At 37.7% G+C, this 17,598-nt stretch overlaps 1 pseudogene; it reads right to left on the bottom strand.

Moving 5' to 3' along the window:
- Window positions 1-4,646: 4,646 nt before the first annotated feature.
- On the bottom strand, window positions 4,647-5,555 carry LOC123837014 (protein SET-like; annotated as a pseudogene).
- Window positions 5,556-17,598: the final 12,043 nt, after the last annotated feature.

Below are 17,598 nucleotides of genomic sequence, written 5' to 3'. Positions count from 1 at the left end.
AAAAAAAAGATGGCATTCCATCAGTAAGGGTTCCTACATGACTAAAATAAGTCCTTCCTCTCTCAACCTGCATTGGACATGTAGATTGAGCAAGAAATAAATTTTGTTGTTTTAACTACTGAGATTTGAGGGCTGTTTTTTACTGTGGCATGATTGACCTCTAATGACTAATACAGAAAAATAAAATTGATAAGAGAATTTGCCCTTTAGCATATTAATACATCCCTCTGTGATATAGTAGTGGTACTTGTTGTTTTGCCCATGTTATCCGCTAAAACTAATTCTTTGTTAAAACTAATTGGTTCTCTATGCAAAGTTTCTGTGACAGAATATTCAGGAATCAAAAATGTTTTCAATAATAATTTATTTGCATATAGTAGCTACCCAATAGGTATATAATAAATGGATTTAAGAAGTTGTCTAACTAAAGGACAATGATATTTATTTTGGCAAATATGCCCAGGTTCATGGGTATACTGAGTATTTAATTATAAATATCTACAGTATAACTTGTTATAGTCAAATCCATTTAATCTCAGGGAAAATCAATAACACATTTCTATTTTAGCTACAATAATTAAAGAATTATTTTCTGCCACAGAGAATCGATTTTTTAAGTGGATTACCCTGGTCCAAACCTTAATTTTACCACTTACCCTGTGCATGGCCTTGGGCAATTACCTAACCAGACTGAATCTTGGCTGTCCCTTTTCTGAGATGCTCATTAAAAAGGATGTAAAAGTAAGATGCTTTTAAATTATACATGAAGTGTTGAGTCCATTGCCTGACATGTAGTATGCTCTTAATAATACTAGATCCTGCTTCACATATCAAAAGTGGATTTCACTTGGAACTTTTTAGTTTGCAATTTATAAAATAATTATGTGACTCTTTGTAATTACAATTGCCAGTCCTATCATTGCCACTAATGAAATGCTCTCTAAATGCAGACAGTAAGGAAAATTATTTTTGTAATAAAAAATTCATTTTATATTTTAATAAAATAATCTGACATTCATAGTTACAGAATTATCAATAAAACACATCTCTTTCTGTTTGAATTCATCTACCAGAGAAAAAAGATGGTCCCATTTAACAAGGGAAAAAATGAATAATAAAAAAAAATATTTTCAAATACACTAAAAGACTACTTGGATGCAATGTAATTCTTACAAAACAGAATTTTGATGACATAGCCAAATAAATCCAAAACATGTGAATTAAATTACCCTTAAAAAATTACATATGTTTTAAAAATAAATAAATAAGGGGGGAAATACTGGGTACAATGAGCTTGGACTTTATTAAATGTCAAATATTTTAAAATAATTTGTCACATTTGTAAACTTAGAAGATTGTGTGCTTATCAAATATTTCCTTGGTGTTCACATACATGTTTAAATTACTTCATTCTTACCTCAATCTCAATAATTCCCATTTGATTTAAGCCTTAGGCCTTAACAATATAAGTTTATAAATTTTTAATTCATTGGTAGTGTCAAATTTGGTTCTTTAGCTGTGAAGAAAAATTTAAAACTCAGGGGTTTTTTTTCAGTCAGCTAAACATGAGAAAACTTATCATAATAGAAAGTGCCACTAAAATAAACCTAAATGACAACAAACAGAAAGAATGTTTTAGCTTGCAAAGAATTTGATTGAATGAAAAGAACCCAACTGCACAGCTTGGAATCATGGCTGATTTTATTGCACCAAGACATTTCTTAGAATTAGTCCCAGTTTGGAGCACCTGGGTGGCTCAGTCAGTTGAGCATCCAACTCTTGATTTTGGCTCAGTTCATGATCTCAGGGTCATGGCATCAGGCTCCACACTCAGCGCAGAGTCTACTTGAGTTTCTCTCTACCCCTGCTCTCTCTCTTTCTAAAGTAAATAAATAAATCTTAAAAAAAAAAGAATTAGTCCCAGTTTTACAATTGCCCATCCTCCATCATCTGCCTCCAACAGTTTTATCATAGTTGGCTGGTTTTCCAAACATGAAAAATTTTAGTCACATAATACTGATATTTCAAAACCTGAACAGTTAGTTCCATATTAAAACTATCAACTTGAGAAGCATTGGGCAGGACATACACAGAAGCCCTAGTTTAAGATAGTTTTTTGAAGTTAAGTTGATCTGTCCAGGGTTAGGTTCCAGTTATGATTTGGAGTCTCTAATAGGTTCTGGGAGAAAAAAACTCATCTATAATGACTCATGTCATTAATACATAGAATAGGTTAGTATACTGCATAAACAGATTTGATGACAATTGCTATTTTTCGGCTCAGAAATAGATCTCAATCTTCCACCAGGGAACATAACAGGATGGAAAGTGAAGGTTTTCTGATTTTCCTGGAAACAATGTCAAAGCCCATAGCTAAGGACAATAGGTGCTGTCTACCCCATCTTCTAGGTTTTACAAACCTATGATCTTCCTATAAGTCCTACTAAGAAGACTAATTCAGAAATATAGCTTTACAATGAACCCTGACTTCCCATACACACTCACCAAAAAATACAAGAAAACAACTGAGAGATGAAGGTCAGCTTGGCAGGGGGCATAAGGGGATAGGCTTATATTTTTGGAATCCATTCCTTCTATCCTGTGACTGAGGAAAGTCAAATGTTTCCTTTGTCCAAAGCCAAAGAAAAGAATTGAGATGTGAAGACAGAAGCTCTAGTTGAATGCTTGGCCAGAAGTCTTGCCAAGCAAGGGAAAAACAACATGAAAAGACAAAATGGTAGAGGAATGGGGCACCTCAAGTCTCTGTTCAAGGAGATATGTTCTAGGTATTCCCAGAGGTCCACAAGTCTGAATGCTGGCCTGGGAGGGTAGGTGAGATTGAAGGCTACAGTCCCGTTGGGGCCACTGTGGTATAGAGGGGAAAGAAGGAAACACATGGTGCCTTCAGCTGGGGGTAATCAAAAAGATGTGAACAAATCTCACTAGGGATCACCAGTTCCTAGGGGTGCTACTTGCAGGTGTAACTTAGAACCACTACCCATCCAAGCCAAGCCCTTGGGTAATAAATTCAATAGCATCTAACCCAGGGGAGGCACCAACCTCATCAAGTCAGAAGGCGTTTGCCTTCTCCTCTGTTCCTTCTCCAGCTCCCTTCCTCCCTAGCCCAACCTTAGCCTGTACCAGGTTCAGGAAGAGATCTGTTATGAAGATAATCAATCAAGGTTTTTATTTGTGTGTGTGTGTGTGTGTACACATTTAGTTTTATTGTAACAAAGTAACTTGTACACTTTTAACATTTAAAACTAAGTGCTGTGAATTGTGCAAGACTGATGAATCATAGACCTGTACCTCTGAAACAAATAATACATTATATGTAAAAAAAAAAAAAGAAGAAGAAGAAGAAGATAGTAGGAAGGGAAAAATGAAGGGGGGGAATTGGAGGGGGAGATGAACCATGAGAGACTATGGACTCTGAGAAACAAACTGAGGGTTCTAAAGGGGAGGGGGTGGGGGAATGGGTTAGCCTGGTGATGGGTATTAAAGAGGGCATGTACTGAATGGAGCACTGGGTGTTATACACAAACAATGAATCATGGAACAGTACATCAAAAACTAATGATGTAGGGCGCCTGGGTGGCTCAGTTGGTTAAGCGACTGCCTTCGGCTCAGGTCATGATCCTGGAGTCCCGGGATCGAGTCCCGCATCGGGCTCCCTGCTCGGCAGGGAATCTGCTTCTCCCTCTGACCCTCCTCCCTCTCATGCTCTCTGTCTCTCATTCTCTCTCTCGCAAATAAAATAAAATCTTTAAAAAAAAAAAACTAATGATGTAATGTATGGTGATTAACATATTAAAATTAAATTTAAAAATAATAAAAATATTTTAAAAACTGAGCATCACCTTTCCTTTCCAGTGAAACAAAAAGAAAATTTAAAAATAAACAGGAACAAAACTACAATAAAGAATGTCAATTCCAAACAATATCCTATAGGTTCTGCTGATTCTCCCATCGAGTGGCAGGGTTCAAGTCATCATTAGGAGAGAGTTTTATTTTAAAAGTGTCATCTTAAACTGCAAGGATGTCCATTAAACATGACAAAGGAGAAGCCATGTTGTCAAACTGCCCAGTTAACCCACCCAAACATCTCAAACCCACCCTTTCCTGACTTTCTATAACTCCATTTTTTAAGTTTTTTTTTCTTTTTTTTAAACAACAGAAAGTAGACAGGTACATGTTGGTAAATGCTAATTGTTCATATTCATGTAGAGACACAGTGTAATCTCTGAGCCCAATATACAGAGAAAGGAGGAAAAAAGCTAGAATTCTATGCACTACTACACAGGGGCCTAGCACCCTCCAGCTTCCAGCAAAGCTAAGGGAGTAGGTTTTTCTTGTTTCCCACAGAGCATGGTGGTATTGATTCCATAAAGTTTTTTGTTGAGACAGGAAGGGATAAAAATGAATTTGGAACAGCAAAGGGCAGAGATTCTTTTCCCATTGTATTCTGCTCAAAGTATTTCCCCCCAAAATAAGTTGAGAACCATGGTACAGAGAGAGAGAAAAGAGACTTCAAAAAAACAGGGCAAATGAGCACAAGAGGAAGGGGAAAAAAAAAAGAGACTGCACCTTGCTCCCAGGGACTGAAGAAAATTTAAAAAGGAAGGTTGGACTCCATCAGTGTTCCATTAGTCATCTTCTCTTTCGTCCTCCTTCATCCTCAACTCCTTCATCAATATCTTTCAATCCTCCTTCTTCTTCATCATCATCATCAACTTCTTCTCCTTCCCCTTCTTCATCCTCCATATCGGGAACCAAGTAGTACTGTAATGGATTTGGTCAAATATCATCTTTGATGACTTCTCCTAACTCATCTGCACCTGCATCAGAATGGTCAGTAAACTGGGTGAAGAAGCTCTCTGGTTCCACATGCCATCTCTTCTTGCTGAATTTACTCTGTGTTTGACTTGAACGTTTCATCAAATCTTTTCCAGATTTCCATTTGATTTTGGTGGACTTTGAAGATGGATCACCACTCTCACTCAGATGAAATTCTCTGGAGAGAACTTTATTTTCGAAGTAAGGGTTTTCATCAAAATAAAAATCTATTCTGTAACCTGATTTAATATCTTCAAATTCTATCACTTCAACTCTTGTCAAATAATGCAGCACCTCTTCATCCTCCTCCCCAAGCAGTGTAGACACTTGTGGATGGTTGACAAATGTTGTTACCCAAAAATTGGGGATTTGGGCAATCAATTCGACCTCTTCTGAAAAAAATGGTTGGTGGAGTTTGTTATATTTCTGTTCTACTTTTAAAATCTCCTCACTGGCTTGTTCATTAAGTCTGTCTATTTCATTTTGTACTTCATCAATATGTTTAATTGCTTCTTGGTGTTCTTCTTCTCCCCTAAGCAAGTGCTGAGAGGTCGACATCTCCTTCAGCTTGGGGGCAGGAGGCAGTCTGGGTTTCTTCATTTGAGGTGGCAGGAGTGAAGACTGGCATTTGGGGGCCATGTTGTGAGGAAATTCCACAAAACCAGGAGAGAGGCACATCTGGAAGAAGCTCTGATTACTCCATCCAAGGTTTTTAAATAAAAAGATGCAAATAGTAGACGCTAGAATGAGACCATTATAATGATGTCTAAAAGAGGCTGATAAGTTACAGAATCTAGCTTAAGATATTTTAAGAGTTTCTAGCTGGTGGGAAATGTGTATAGCAGAGGGTGGGAGGGGGCTGTTATTAGAAAAACAAAGTGGAAGTGTTTCTGTATATACCCAAATGAATTAGGCTCCTCAAAACAGTTTAATACTAATGGATTTGTCTTCATTTTTGTGATTGACAACTGGGGAAAAAAAATATTTAATCCAGGAACACTCAAATTTTAGGGTACAGTAAAATCACCTGGGGCTATTTTTTTAATTGCATTTTCCCAAGCTCTACCCTACACTCAGAGATCCAACTCAGTGGACCTGTGGCAACACCCCAGAATCTCCACTTTTAACAATATGATCATTCAATGCTATACATTTCCCTCTAAGTACTGCTTTTACTGCATTCCACAAATTTTAATAAATTGTATTTTCATTTTTATTTAGTTCAAAAGATTTTTTAATTTCTTTTGAGATTTTTTTCTTTTGGCACATTTTTTCTTTGATATTATTTAGAAGTGCATTGTTTAATCTCCAACTATTTGGAGACTGTCCAGTTATCTTTGTTATTGATTTCTAGTCTAATCCCATCATCGTCTGAGAACACACATTATATGATCGCTATTCTTTTAAATATATTAAGGTGTGTTTTATGGCCCAGAATATGGTCTTGGTAGAAGGATCCATGTGTAGTGTGTAATCTATTGGATGAAACAGTCTATAGATGTCAGTTATCTCTGGTTGATTGATGGTGTTGTTGAGTTTGACTGTGTCCTTACTGATTTTCTGCCTACTGGATCTGTCCATTTCTGTAGAGTGTTGAAGTCTCCAACTATGATTATGAATAATGGATTCATCTATCTCTCCTTGCAGTTCTATCAGTTTTTGCCTCACATAGTTTGACACTCTGTTGTTAGGTATATACACACTAAAGATTATTAAGACGTAAAGATTGTTAAGTCTTTCTATGAAATTGACCCTTTTTTCATTATGTAATACCCCTTATTATCCCTGATCATTTTCCTTGCTCTTAAAAGTAATTTGATTGTGCTACTGCTAGTTCAGAGGGTCACAGCTGGAAAAACATTGACTATATTAGTTTTCTATGGCTGTTGTAACAAATTACCACAAATTTAAAAACTTACAAACAAAAAATCTTATAGTCCAATGAGGGCTACCATCAAGGTGTCTCCAAGGCTACATTCCTTCCTGGAGGCTGTAATGGAGAATCCATTTCCTTGCCTTTTACATTTTCTACCCATAGCCAGAAAGGGACCCCTGTGATCTGACCGGGCCCACCCAGATAATTCAAAATCATCTCCTGCTCTCTAATTCCTTAATTGTAATCACATCTGTAAAGTCTCTTTGCCAAGTTAGGTGATATATTTGCAGGTTTTAGGGATTAGGATGTGAACGTTTCTGGGAGATGCCATTATTTTGCCTCCCACACCAGCCTAATCATGTTTGCTCTATGATTTAAAAAGCATCTCAAAAGTATGTTAATAACCCTTAACCAATTTCCAATTTCCATGTGTGTCATCAGAGAAAGAGCTCCAATTTATTAAAGGGAATTTGATTTTTGACATGGCAAAAGGGTATTATAAATGTGTTAATAATGATAATATTTTTCTTTGAGATTGGCCAGGGCTGGCTACAGTTAATGAAGTTCAAAACAGTTTCCATTAGTAAGGGTTCTGATTTTGATAGAACAGATGAGTACAGCCTTGAGGAGGTATTGCTCATACCAAGAAAGTGTTGATTTTTCAGGCCTGCAGTGGCCACACTTGGTTGGTTGAGAGATCAGACAGAAAGGGGTCTAATTTAGGGGAACAAAAGAAGCCAGACCTGAAAAGCACCCAGCCCAAGAACTTGATGGAGGGGGTTATATCAAATAGGTTATAGAACACAGGAAACAATTTTGAGGCTTCCAGACAATCACCCTTTGTCTAAAAGTTTCCCTTACACAGTTAGAGTTCTTAATAGACTCTTCACACTATGGTGCAAACATGCACTGCAAAGTGAAAGAGCTGTTCATTCATTCAATAAGAACTTATTAAGTACCCACATTTGTTAAGTATTTTCCATACTGAGGCAGTAAAGTACTAAGTGTAGTCTTTAAGGTCAGATTATCCAAGTTAAACCAGGCTCCACCACTTACTAAAACAAATTACCTCACTTCTCCATGCCTGGTATCACCATCTATAAAATAGGATAATAGTACTTACTCTATGGGATTAGTAGATAGAATGCTTGGAATTTGCCTGAGATAAAGCAAGTACTCAACAAATGTTATTTTTCATGACTGCTTCAATTACCTGCCAAGCACTGGGAACACAAACTGGGGAAGACAAATTCCTGTGCTCAAGTAGCTCACGGTCTGGTAGGAGAGACAGATGATTGCAACAAGGCAGCTTATTAAGTATCATGTAAAAGTAGATACAAGATACCCTAGGAGCAGATAGACACCTGACCCAGTGCAGGCAGTGGTCAAGGACAGCTTCCCAGACACCTGAGCCGCATCTCAGAAAACAAGCCAAACAAAGAATGAAGGAAAGGGACTTCCCAATGGGAACAGCATATACAAAAGCAAAGAGGTGTGAAAGTAGGCTGTATTCAGAATGCTATGAATAGGGCACAGTGAGTATAGGACAAGGAGCAAGTTCAAAACGGAGACTGAGGTTTGAAAGAACTTTATAAGAAGGAAAAAATTTGACAGTGCCGGGCCAGTTGTTACTAACACCAATAAGAGAAAAGCTGATGAGTTCCCAGATAAACTCAATTTCCTTTGTTTTTCATGAAGACTTCAGTTTCAAGACTACATAAGAACTGTGTACATGGATGAGTGTTTGTGTGTGAATATGTCAGAAGAAGCAATAGCTCTGGGGAGAAGGATACTTTGTTTTCTGAAGCTTTGGGAACCACCTGTTTTGAGAAAAGGACTGAACCAAATTCATAGTATCTATAGTTTTTCTTCCCAGGACATACCAACATATTTAAGAAAACATGAGAAGTCAATAGAAATTTAAAAATAGAAACTTAGTTTTATTTTATTGCTCAGTTAATTAAAGACATCATACATAAGATAAGGTGTTAAAATTGAACTTTTCCTCTTCTCAACTTCTGTGGAAGACCCAAACTGAAAAGAAAGGATGTTAAAGGCCCATAATTTCTAGAAAAATGAGCCATACCATCTATGGAGAATTTGCAGTTAAATATAGTCCCCAAGTCTGCCCCACCCCAAATGTAGATCTTAATTGGACACCCACATCAAGGATATATAAGGAGAGTCTTAAATGTTGATAGAGAGTTTGGTAGTACTAACTTTCTTAAGAGTTGTCACTGTGTTTTGGTCCTTTTCTTCTTCCTAGTTCCTCCTTTCCATAAGCCAAGTGAGGAGGGGGACCAGAGAATCACCCAGAAAACCTGACCTGTAACCTCAGGAATTTAGGAGTCATGGAACTAGCATGTGACAGACTCCTGAAAAGTCTAGTGAGAAACTGACTAGAGCATATGTGTTCTCCTTGAAAGGGACATTACCCAAAGAACCAGATGGAAGGATAAGGTAATCCCAAAGAGGAGTCTTTAAGGGGTGGAGCACCAGAAGCCAGAAGCTAAGCGATGATTATAAGCAGCCAGAAAAAGGAGGCATGCACACCCTGTGAGGGCACTGCTCGCAAGAAACCCCAGCAGCTAAAGCCTCTCAAGGGAGTCAGCATTTAGACACCTGACAGAACAGAGTGCCCCATCAGATTACAGTTGCACAGTCCAGGAAGACTTTTCAGCCCTTTTCTCCCCCTCCTCCTTCAACTCAACCCTGGAGAAGCCACAGACCACATGGGAATCAGGGAAGAGGAGAAGAACTAAGTGGGGAAACTGTGAAGAAGACACAAAACTTCTGCTTCTGACCAAGATGTGGTAACACGGGTTGAATTTAGCCTCCCATCTGAAACAATTAAAAACCTGAATAAGATGTACAAAATTGGTTTCCAGACTTTGGACATTGGGCTACAAAGGACAGTAATCCCCAAAAGAAAGGTAAAATGGCATCCCATGATTACCCCAACTTGCTGAATGGAGAGTTTCCAGGTCACCGTGCAGGAAGAGAGAACCCAGGCAGAGCCCAACAGCTCCCAAAGTTAAGAAGACAGAGAGAGGTACCTGGGAGGCCCAGTCACTTGAGTCCAGCAGCAGAGTACTGGGGGGGAGAGCACCACACAGAGAACTTGGAAGCCTTTGGTGAGGGCAGGTCAGTGCATGTGGGTGAGGAAACTACCCAAAGATTGGGAAAACATCATTCAAAGGGACCAGGAGGGAACAATCCCCAGAGCTCACACAAGGTCTGAAGTAGTTCGTGCTACCACCAGCCAGAGTAAGAACATGATAACTTATGCAGTACTGGGTATACCTCAGAAGGGACACTAGGGGAGGGAATTAGCCCTAGACCAAAGGTTGCACTGGTTCAGCCTAACAAAGCTTTACAAACAAGCCTCAAAAGGATCAAAATGTTTCCAAGGAACAACTCTCACAATCCAAAATGTGTTCAGAGATCAAGTGGTACCCAAAATTCTCAGGCAAATGGCTTTATTGACCTCCTAAATAGCTAACCTTGCATACCAGGCAACAGATTCACTTAGAGTACACGGGTTATTTGCTTGCATTCAGATTATTTCAAGATGGTTGAGGAATTACATTGCATCTCTATTATCCCTATTTTCTTCTCTAGGTTTTAAAATGTGTGAACCATTTGGCCTCTATAATCAAATAAAAGCTTCTCTTCTTCAATTTATAATAAGAAAAAGGAGAATTCAAACTTGGCTAGAGCTGGTGAGGTCACATGAGTTGTTCTTTCCCTTCCTCTTTCCTTTAGCTTTGTGTCTCCTGAGGCCACAGTAATACAGGGGACTTTTTAGAGTGTACCTGAATGCTTGGGGTGAGGGGGACAGGACACTTATTTCTTGTAACTTTCATCTGTATATAATTTCAAACTTACAGAGAAGTTGCAAATATAGTTCAAAGACTCCTATATATCTGTGATAGACAGAATTATGTTTCCCAAAATTCACATGTTGAAGCCTTAACCTCCACTGTGACTGTATTTGGATGCAGGGCCTTGAAGGACATAATTAAAGTTAAATGAGTTCATAAGAGTGGAACCACAATCTAATAGGACTGATGTCTTTATAGGAAGAGGAAGAAATACCAGAGATCTCTCTTTTCTATGCACTCACAGAAGAAAGACCATGTGAGAACACAGCAAGAAGTTGGCCATTTACAAACCAGGAAGACAGGCCACACCAGACACCGACCCTGATGGCACCTTGATCTTGGACTTCCAGCTTCCAAAACTGTGAGAACATGTCTGTTTGTCTCATGCAGGAACTCCAAGAGTTCAAGAAGGAGACTCTGCCTATAACTTGGCAAAGGCATGAGTAAAATAATCTAAGACAAGGGTCAGGAAACTTTCCTGTAAGGGGATGGGTAGTAAATACTTTAGGCTTTGCAAAGTCACATATTGTTCTTGTCTCCTAGTGGAGGTGGTGGTGGTGATGGTGGCAGTAGGATTTAACTCTTTAAAAATGTAACTGCCATTCACAGCTCAAGGACCATATAAAAATAGGCCATGGGCCTGCCTGCAGACATGAACCTGAAGTAAAGAACTGCTTCCCCACTTTCGATAGCACATTAGTACATGCGTCTGGCTAAGAGAGGGATTACCACCACTTCTCCACTTAATCACCTGGCTTTCTACAGTGAGAAACATGAGGAAGTGAGGAAGAGCATTTGCCACCTGACTTATGAGACTGTTTACTGTTACTGACTATCCCCTCTGCCAAGATAAAGGACAGACCCCTGGGTAACCAACAAAGAGAGCGAATAAGAAGTTTTTGAGTCTGAGCTCCCATTTCTAGGAATAAGTAAATTAGAATGGAAGTAGAATTATGAAAATATACCTATTACCTCGAGCGAGAATGGATGGTTTTATAAATACATATCAGTCACTGCGGTATATTGATGGCTAAAGCTCTAGCAGCATCTTGGACCATAAGGATGAGAGCCACCATGGGGACAGCACTCCCAAAATGCTGCAATGAGCTTGGGTTTCTGAATTCAGAACATGGTGGAGCTGTGACATCAGCCATAGTCAGTCTGCTGCCACTGGACTTGATTTTCTTGAGTTCAAGACAATGTTATTTTGTAATCCGGACATAAACAGCTGAAACTACCTCTGATGAATACAGTTTGGAGAAGCTAGACTGTCTTTCAAAGAACAAGGTATAATAATGCCTTCATTCATACAAAACTTCTTTTGGAGGTATAAACAATTTTCTTAATAAGTTTTAACAAGTACTACTGAGTAGTAACTTGCTTTAAATTTTTAACAAGTTCTTCTCAAGAGATTTTGAAAATTATTGTTGTACTTATAGAATGTTATAGTAAATGCAGTGAGCTAGGAAGTCTAGAGACCTGGGATATATCAAGTTCAGCCTCTTAGTAGCTGTGTGAACTTGAGCAGTTCTGTTTCTTCTATAATTGAGGCAGGTACATTAAACAGTATGACTTTGAAATAAATGATGGTGATTATCTCATTTGATCATCGCAAGAGACTTGGAAGGAGCAGCTGTGTATCAGGGTAAAGCAGAGAACCCTCAAATAGAAATGAGTGTTTTAAAACAATATTCTTGAATGGATGCCACTTAACCTGTGTTTTACACAATCTGAATATGTACTTTTTACTACAATCATCAAATAGATTCACAGAATCCAAGACTTTATGAAAATGGCCAAAAAAGAGGGGGGGACTTAAGTACAACTGAACCCACTTTACAGAATGTGGACTGTATATATTATATTACAAAGTAGTTTATTCCTGATCATAAGCAACAGCTACAAAGGGTACATGGTAGATTTTAGATATCCACTTCCAAACTCTCCTGTTGCCAGTGTGGGAAGGGTATGATTTCTGTTCTGATCCGACTGGATCACTCTTGCAGGCTCTTAGTTTAGCTACTCCTCCAGGTTTGCTTGATTCTCATTCCATGTGGCCTGCATTAATCAGGTATTTTCTTTGCTGCCTTGACTGATTACTATTTGCACAAAGTCTTTAGTGTGCCTCTGCAAATTCTTTTTTTATTATTATTATATGTTATGTTAATCACCATACATTATATCATTAGGGGGTTTTTTATTCTTATGTTAATCCCCATACATTACATCATTAGTTTTAGATGAAGTGTTCCATGATTCACTGTGCATAACACCCGGTGCTCCATGCAGAATGTGCCCTCCTCAATACCCACCAACAGGCTAACCCATCCTCCCACCCCCCTTATATCATTAGTTTTTGATGTAGTGTTCCATGATTCATTGTTTGCATATAACACCCAGTGCTCCATGCAGAACGTGCCCTCTTTAATACCCATCACCAGGCTAACCCATCGCCCCACCCACCTCTGCAAATTCTTGACCTTCACTTTAAATCCCAAGTCCTTATCAAGTAATTGCTTCCTCGAGTGTAGTCTATATCACACTAGACACTGCTTTTCTGTGTTAACTACCATAGACTCTTTTTGCATATCTCCGCTTGCCTCTCTCTCCCCTCATACTCTTCACCTCTTCATCTGTGACCATGAGCACAATTAGTGATCTTTGCCAGAATATGTCTTCTATTGAGTTTCAGGGATGGAAAGAATTATAAAGTCCACTTGTTTTGGGTGTGAGCAATCAGTTACTGAGAGTAGTGTAAACTAAAACTATATTCTGCTCACTGCCTACCACTACCAAAGTTTCTGTATAACCACAAGAACATTTCCCCAGGAGCAGTGGTACAAAAGTATTACTGATTAACTGCTTTGTGGTACATGTCATATGAACCCTATCAGTACTGGACAACCAGAAATCATTTAAGTTTATTTGTATCCTAAGTCAAATCCTCCCCACTGGCTTCTTCCCCTTGCTGAATATCCAAATGAATATCTAATGTTCTCTGTCAACTTCATAGTCCCAGTAGCAAAAGCCTCATTGTGACAGATAAAAGGGGAAAACTCAAGCCACATGTGCCCTTGTTGTTTTTTCCTCTGATTTTTCTAAGTGGATGAATTTCTCCCTAGCCTTATAATATTGATGTGAAACTAATAATATTGCAAGCATATTCCATTCGTGGAACTCAAAATTGAATCATGATGGCCAAGATTTTTTTCCCCTGAATCAGACTTGTAATTCATTCTAAAACTCATTTTGCGATAAGAAAAAGATTAATCATTTCATATTTTTTAAAAAGGCAACTGATGTAATCATTTAAAGTGTATTCTACATATATTAAAAAAAACAGATGTTGAATATGGTCTTTCAGGATAATAAATGTCAAAAATATCCCTCTATAGTATTTGATAGCTATGGGAATTTTTAAAGCACATAATGTACTGTACTAATCTTAATCCAACATGTATGCTGAACTATCACCATTTGCCAAATAAAGTACAGTTATTTACATTCGATAAGTTCCAACAATGCATTAAGTTTCATTCTGCAATTTTCTAGATACTGTAGAGACTGTAAAATTAGATATTGTCTCTATTTCACAGAATGTAACCCAGGTTTCTTTTAATTTCAGCAAAGATAGAATTATAAGTATCAATAAGAGTAAAATAAACTTGGTAATTGCATAATATTAATATATCTCAGTTTCTAACTAACATAGCCTGCTAAACTTGGTATCCATTAGAAGCTTCTAAAAGATAGAAAAAAAATTAAGAGGAAAACTTTTCTTTCATTTGTATTAGAGAATCTCCTATCCATTGGGTAGCTTCTGGTATAATTAACATGTAATGAGCAGTTCAAGTGCATTGACTGCGTATAAGAGACTGTGCACATACTGCATAAAATCATACATGTGGCATGTCCAGTTGCCTGAACATTTAAAATATTTATTACCTCAAACTATCTTCAAACAAATTAAATCTTGTATGTTCAAATTCAGTTAGTTGCAAAATTAATAGAATATAATCATAGTTATCATACCTGGATTCCTATTGCTCAAGGAATATTCCTCAAATGAATATAATCCTAAAACTACATTTAATATTTTCTGATGATTCTAATGGCAATTTGGGGTCTTAAAAATGCTTCAATGTCATCATTATGAACACTGATTATCATTATATAGTACTCTAGAAAACATTGTGGTGTTATTAACATTTATGCTCAGAGTGTTAACTTGGATCTCTAATAAATAGGAATTTATCGTATCACTTTGAAAGAGTAACAATTTATTTTGATTAAGCACAGAACACAATTTTTTGTTCCTCTACTACATTAGGTGTAAAAACCTGAAGAGTGTCACTCATTACCTAACATTGAGAGAAAGCCATGTAAACTACAAAATCACTTTTTTGAACCCATCACAGAGCTGACATTTCAGGACAAGCACACAACCTAAAATCCCAGGAGGGAAAGACTGCCAGGAAGAGGTGGGAGCAAGGAAGGTCTCACCTGTGGCAGAACATAGGAAGATGAGGCTTCCATTCAAGTGGGTAGAAAGAAATCAGCCAGCTTCCAATTAGAAAATGAATAAATTCTGGGGATCTAATGCACAGCAGTGTGATTATAGCTAACAATACTGTGCTGTGTACTTGAAAGTGCTAGGAGAGTAGATCTTAAATGTTCTCACCACAAAAAAGAAATGGTAATTATGTGACATGTGGGAGGTGTTAGCTAACACTACAGTGCTAACCCTATTACAATATATAAGTGTATCAGATCAATCCTTTGCACACCTTAAACTTTCACAATGCTATATATGTCAATTATATCTCAATAAAGCCTACAAAAATTATACCTAAAAAAAGAAATCAGCCATCATTAGCATAAGCTACCATAATAGCAAAAGGAGCCACAAACACAAGGAAGTGCCCACACACTTGTACACTTGCAGCCTTTTTTTTTTTTTTTTTTTTTGAGTCATTCAGTTGGTACTCACAAGAAATACTGGAGGCAGGGCAAGAGACTGGAGAATACTCCCTCTGTGGGATAGTCATGGAAGAGAGAATCAGCCACCACTGTTGGAAGGCATGAAGCCGTGCTCCTCTGCTTGGACCTTTCTCTTAAAAGGCTTAAGCTCTGGGGAGGGGTAGTTATTGCTAGCACCTGCCGCAGAACAGATGCATTGTTTCCCGAAGCATAGAAGAAAATACCTCTATCCCTGGGGGAGGGCAGGAAACAGTCCTGAACTCAGGATCCTATGCCAGTACAATTAGAGGTCTCCTGCAACTGGACTAGAGCAAGGAAACCTCCTGCACAACACTTGCCAAAAATAGAGGCAGAAAATTGGCTGCTTGCCATGGGAAAGAGGTATAGTGAGACAACTCCACCTCCAGAGTCCTAGGTGCAAGTGGCCTGGCTGAGGCTGGGCCAGAGCAATAAAGGACCCTCCTGCCCTGCTTCCTACCAGTCTAGTAGCAAGCCATGGCAGTCTACCACTGTGAAACGGTCAGGAATAAGGAGAAAAGCCCATCTATGGTACAAAGAATAGCTAAAAACTAAGAGTTGAAGGCAAACATTGAGATAAACCTTCAGTCACCCAGATCTTCACCCTAAGCACATCATTAGAGAAATCTGAAGACTGTGACATGCTGAAGGTAACCAAAGCAACTATTAAACCTAAACCTGGTTTCTCTACATTAACTCCTATAATGAAGTTAAACTAGAAACCAGTAGCAAATATATATGGAAGATCCTCAAATACATGAAATTCAAACAACAAATTTCCAATTAACCCATGAGTCAAAAAGAGGGTTACAAGAAAAACTAAAGAATACACTGTACTGAATAAAAATGAAAATACAACATACAAAATTTGTGAGATGCTGCTATAACAGTGCAGCTAAAAAAGATAAAAGGTCTCAAACCGATATCTAAGCTTCCACCTTAAAAAAAAGTTTCAAAAGAACAAATTTAACCTATAGCAAGAATAAGAAAAGAAATGATAAAGAATAAGAGTGGATATCAATGAAATTAAAAACAAAAAAAACTGTAAAATTAAAAAAAAAAACAGAAAAAACTGTAGAGAAAATAAATGAAACCAAAATAGGTTTCTTGAAGAGATAAATAAAATTTGCAAAGCTCTCACCAGCATGACCAGGTTAAAAACCAAAAAGACAAAGAACAAATATCATGAGTAAAAGAAAACACTTCACTACAGACCCCACAAATATTTAAGGGATAATAAGGAATATTACAAAAAACTCTATGCCCATAAACTTAACTTATATAAAATGGACAAATTTCTTGAAAGACACAAATTCCTGAAGTTCACTTCAGAAGAATTCCTATATCCTATAGGAGTTTATTAGTCCTATATCTACTAAAGAATTTGAATTCATACATAAAAATTTCCAAAAACTTTCAATGACAAATGCTATCAAACATTTAAGGAAGGTATACAATTCTTTTAAAAGCTCTTCCAGATTACAAAAGAGGGAGCATTTGTCAACTCATTTTATGAGGCTAACATTACCCTGATAACAAAACCAAAAAAAAAATTATAAGAAAAGAAAATTACAGATGGCTATCTATCGTGAACATAGACATAAAGATTCTCAACAAAATACTAGCAAATCAAATCCAGCAATACTTTAAAAACAAATTTCATGACCAAGTGAGTTATATCTATGGATTGTAAGACTGGTTCAACATTTTTTTTTAAAGACTTTATTTATTTGACAGAGAGAAACACAGCAAGAGAAGGAACACAAGCAGGGGGAGTGGGAGAGGGAGAAGCAGGCTTCCCGCTGAGCAGGGAGCCCGATGCAGGGCTCGATCCCAGGACCCTGGGATCATGACCTGAGCCGAAGGCAGACGCTTTAATGGCTGAGCCACCCAGGCACCCCTAGTTCAACATTTTTAAAAATCAAATTAGCCAAAATAATTCACCATATCAATAGACAAAGAAGTAGAAACATATGGTCAACTAAAGTGTCGCAGAAAAAGCAT

This window comes from Mirounga angustirostris, unplaced genomic scaffold, assembly GCF_029215605.1.
Source record: "Mirounga angustirostris isolate CCGP_5_RB_7025 unplaced genomic scaffold, mMirAng1.0.hap1 SCAF_8, whole genome shotgun sequence".
Taxonomy (NCBI): domain Eukaryota; kingdom Metazoa; phylum Chordata; class Mammalia; order Carnivora; family Phocidae; genus Mirounga; species Mirounga angustirostris.
Note: the sequence above shows the minus strand (reverse complement) of the source record. Positions and strands in the feature narration are given on the sequence as shown.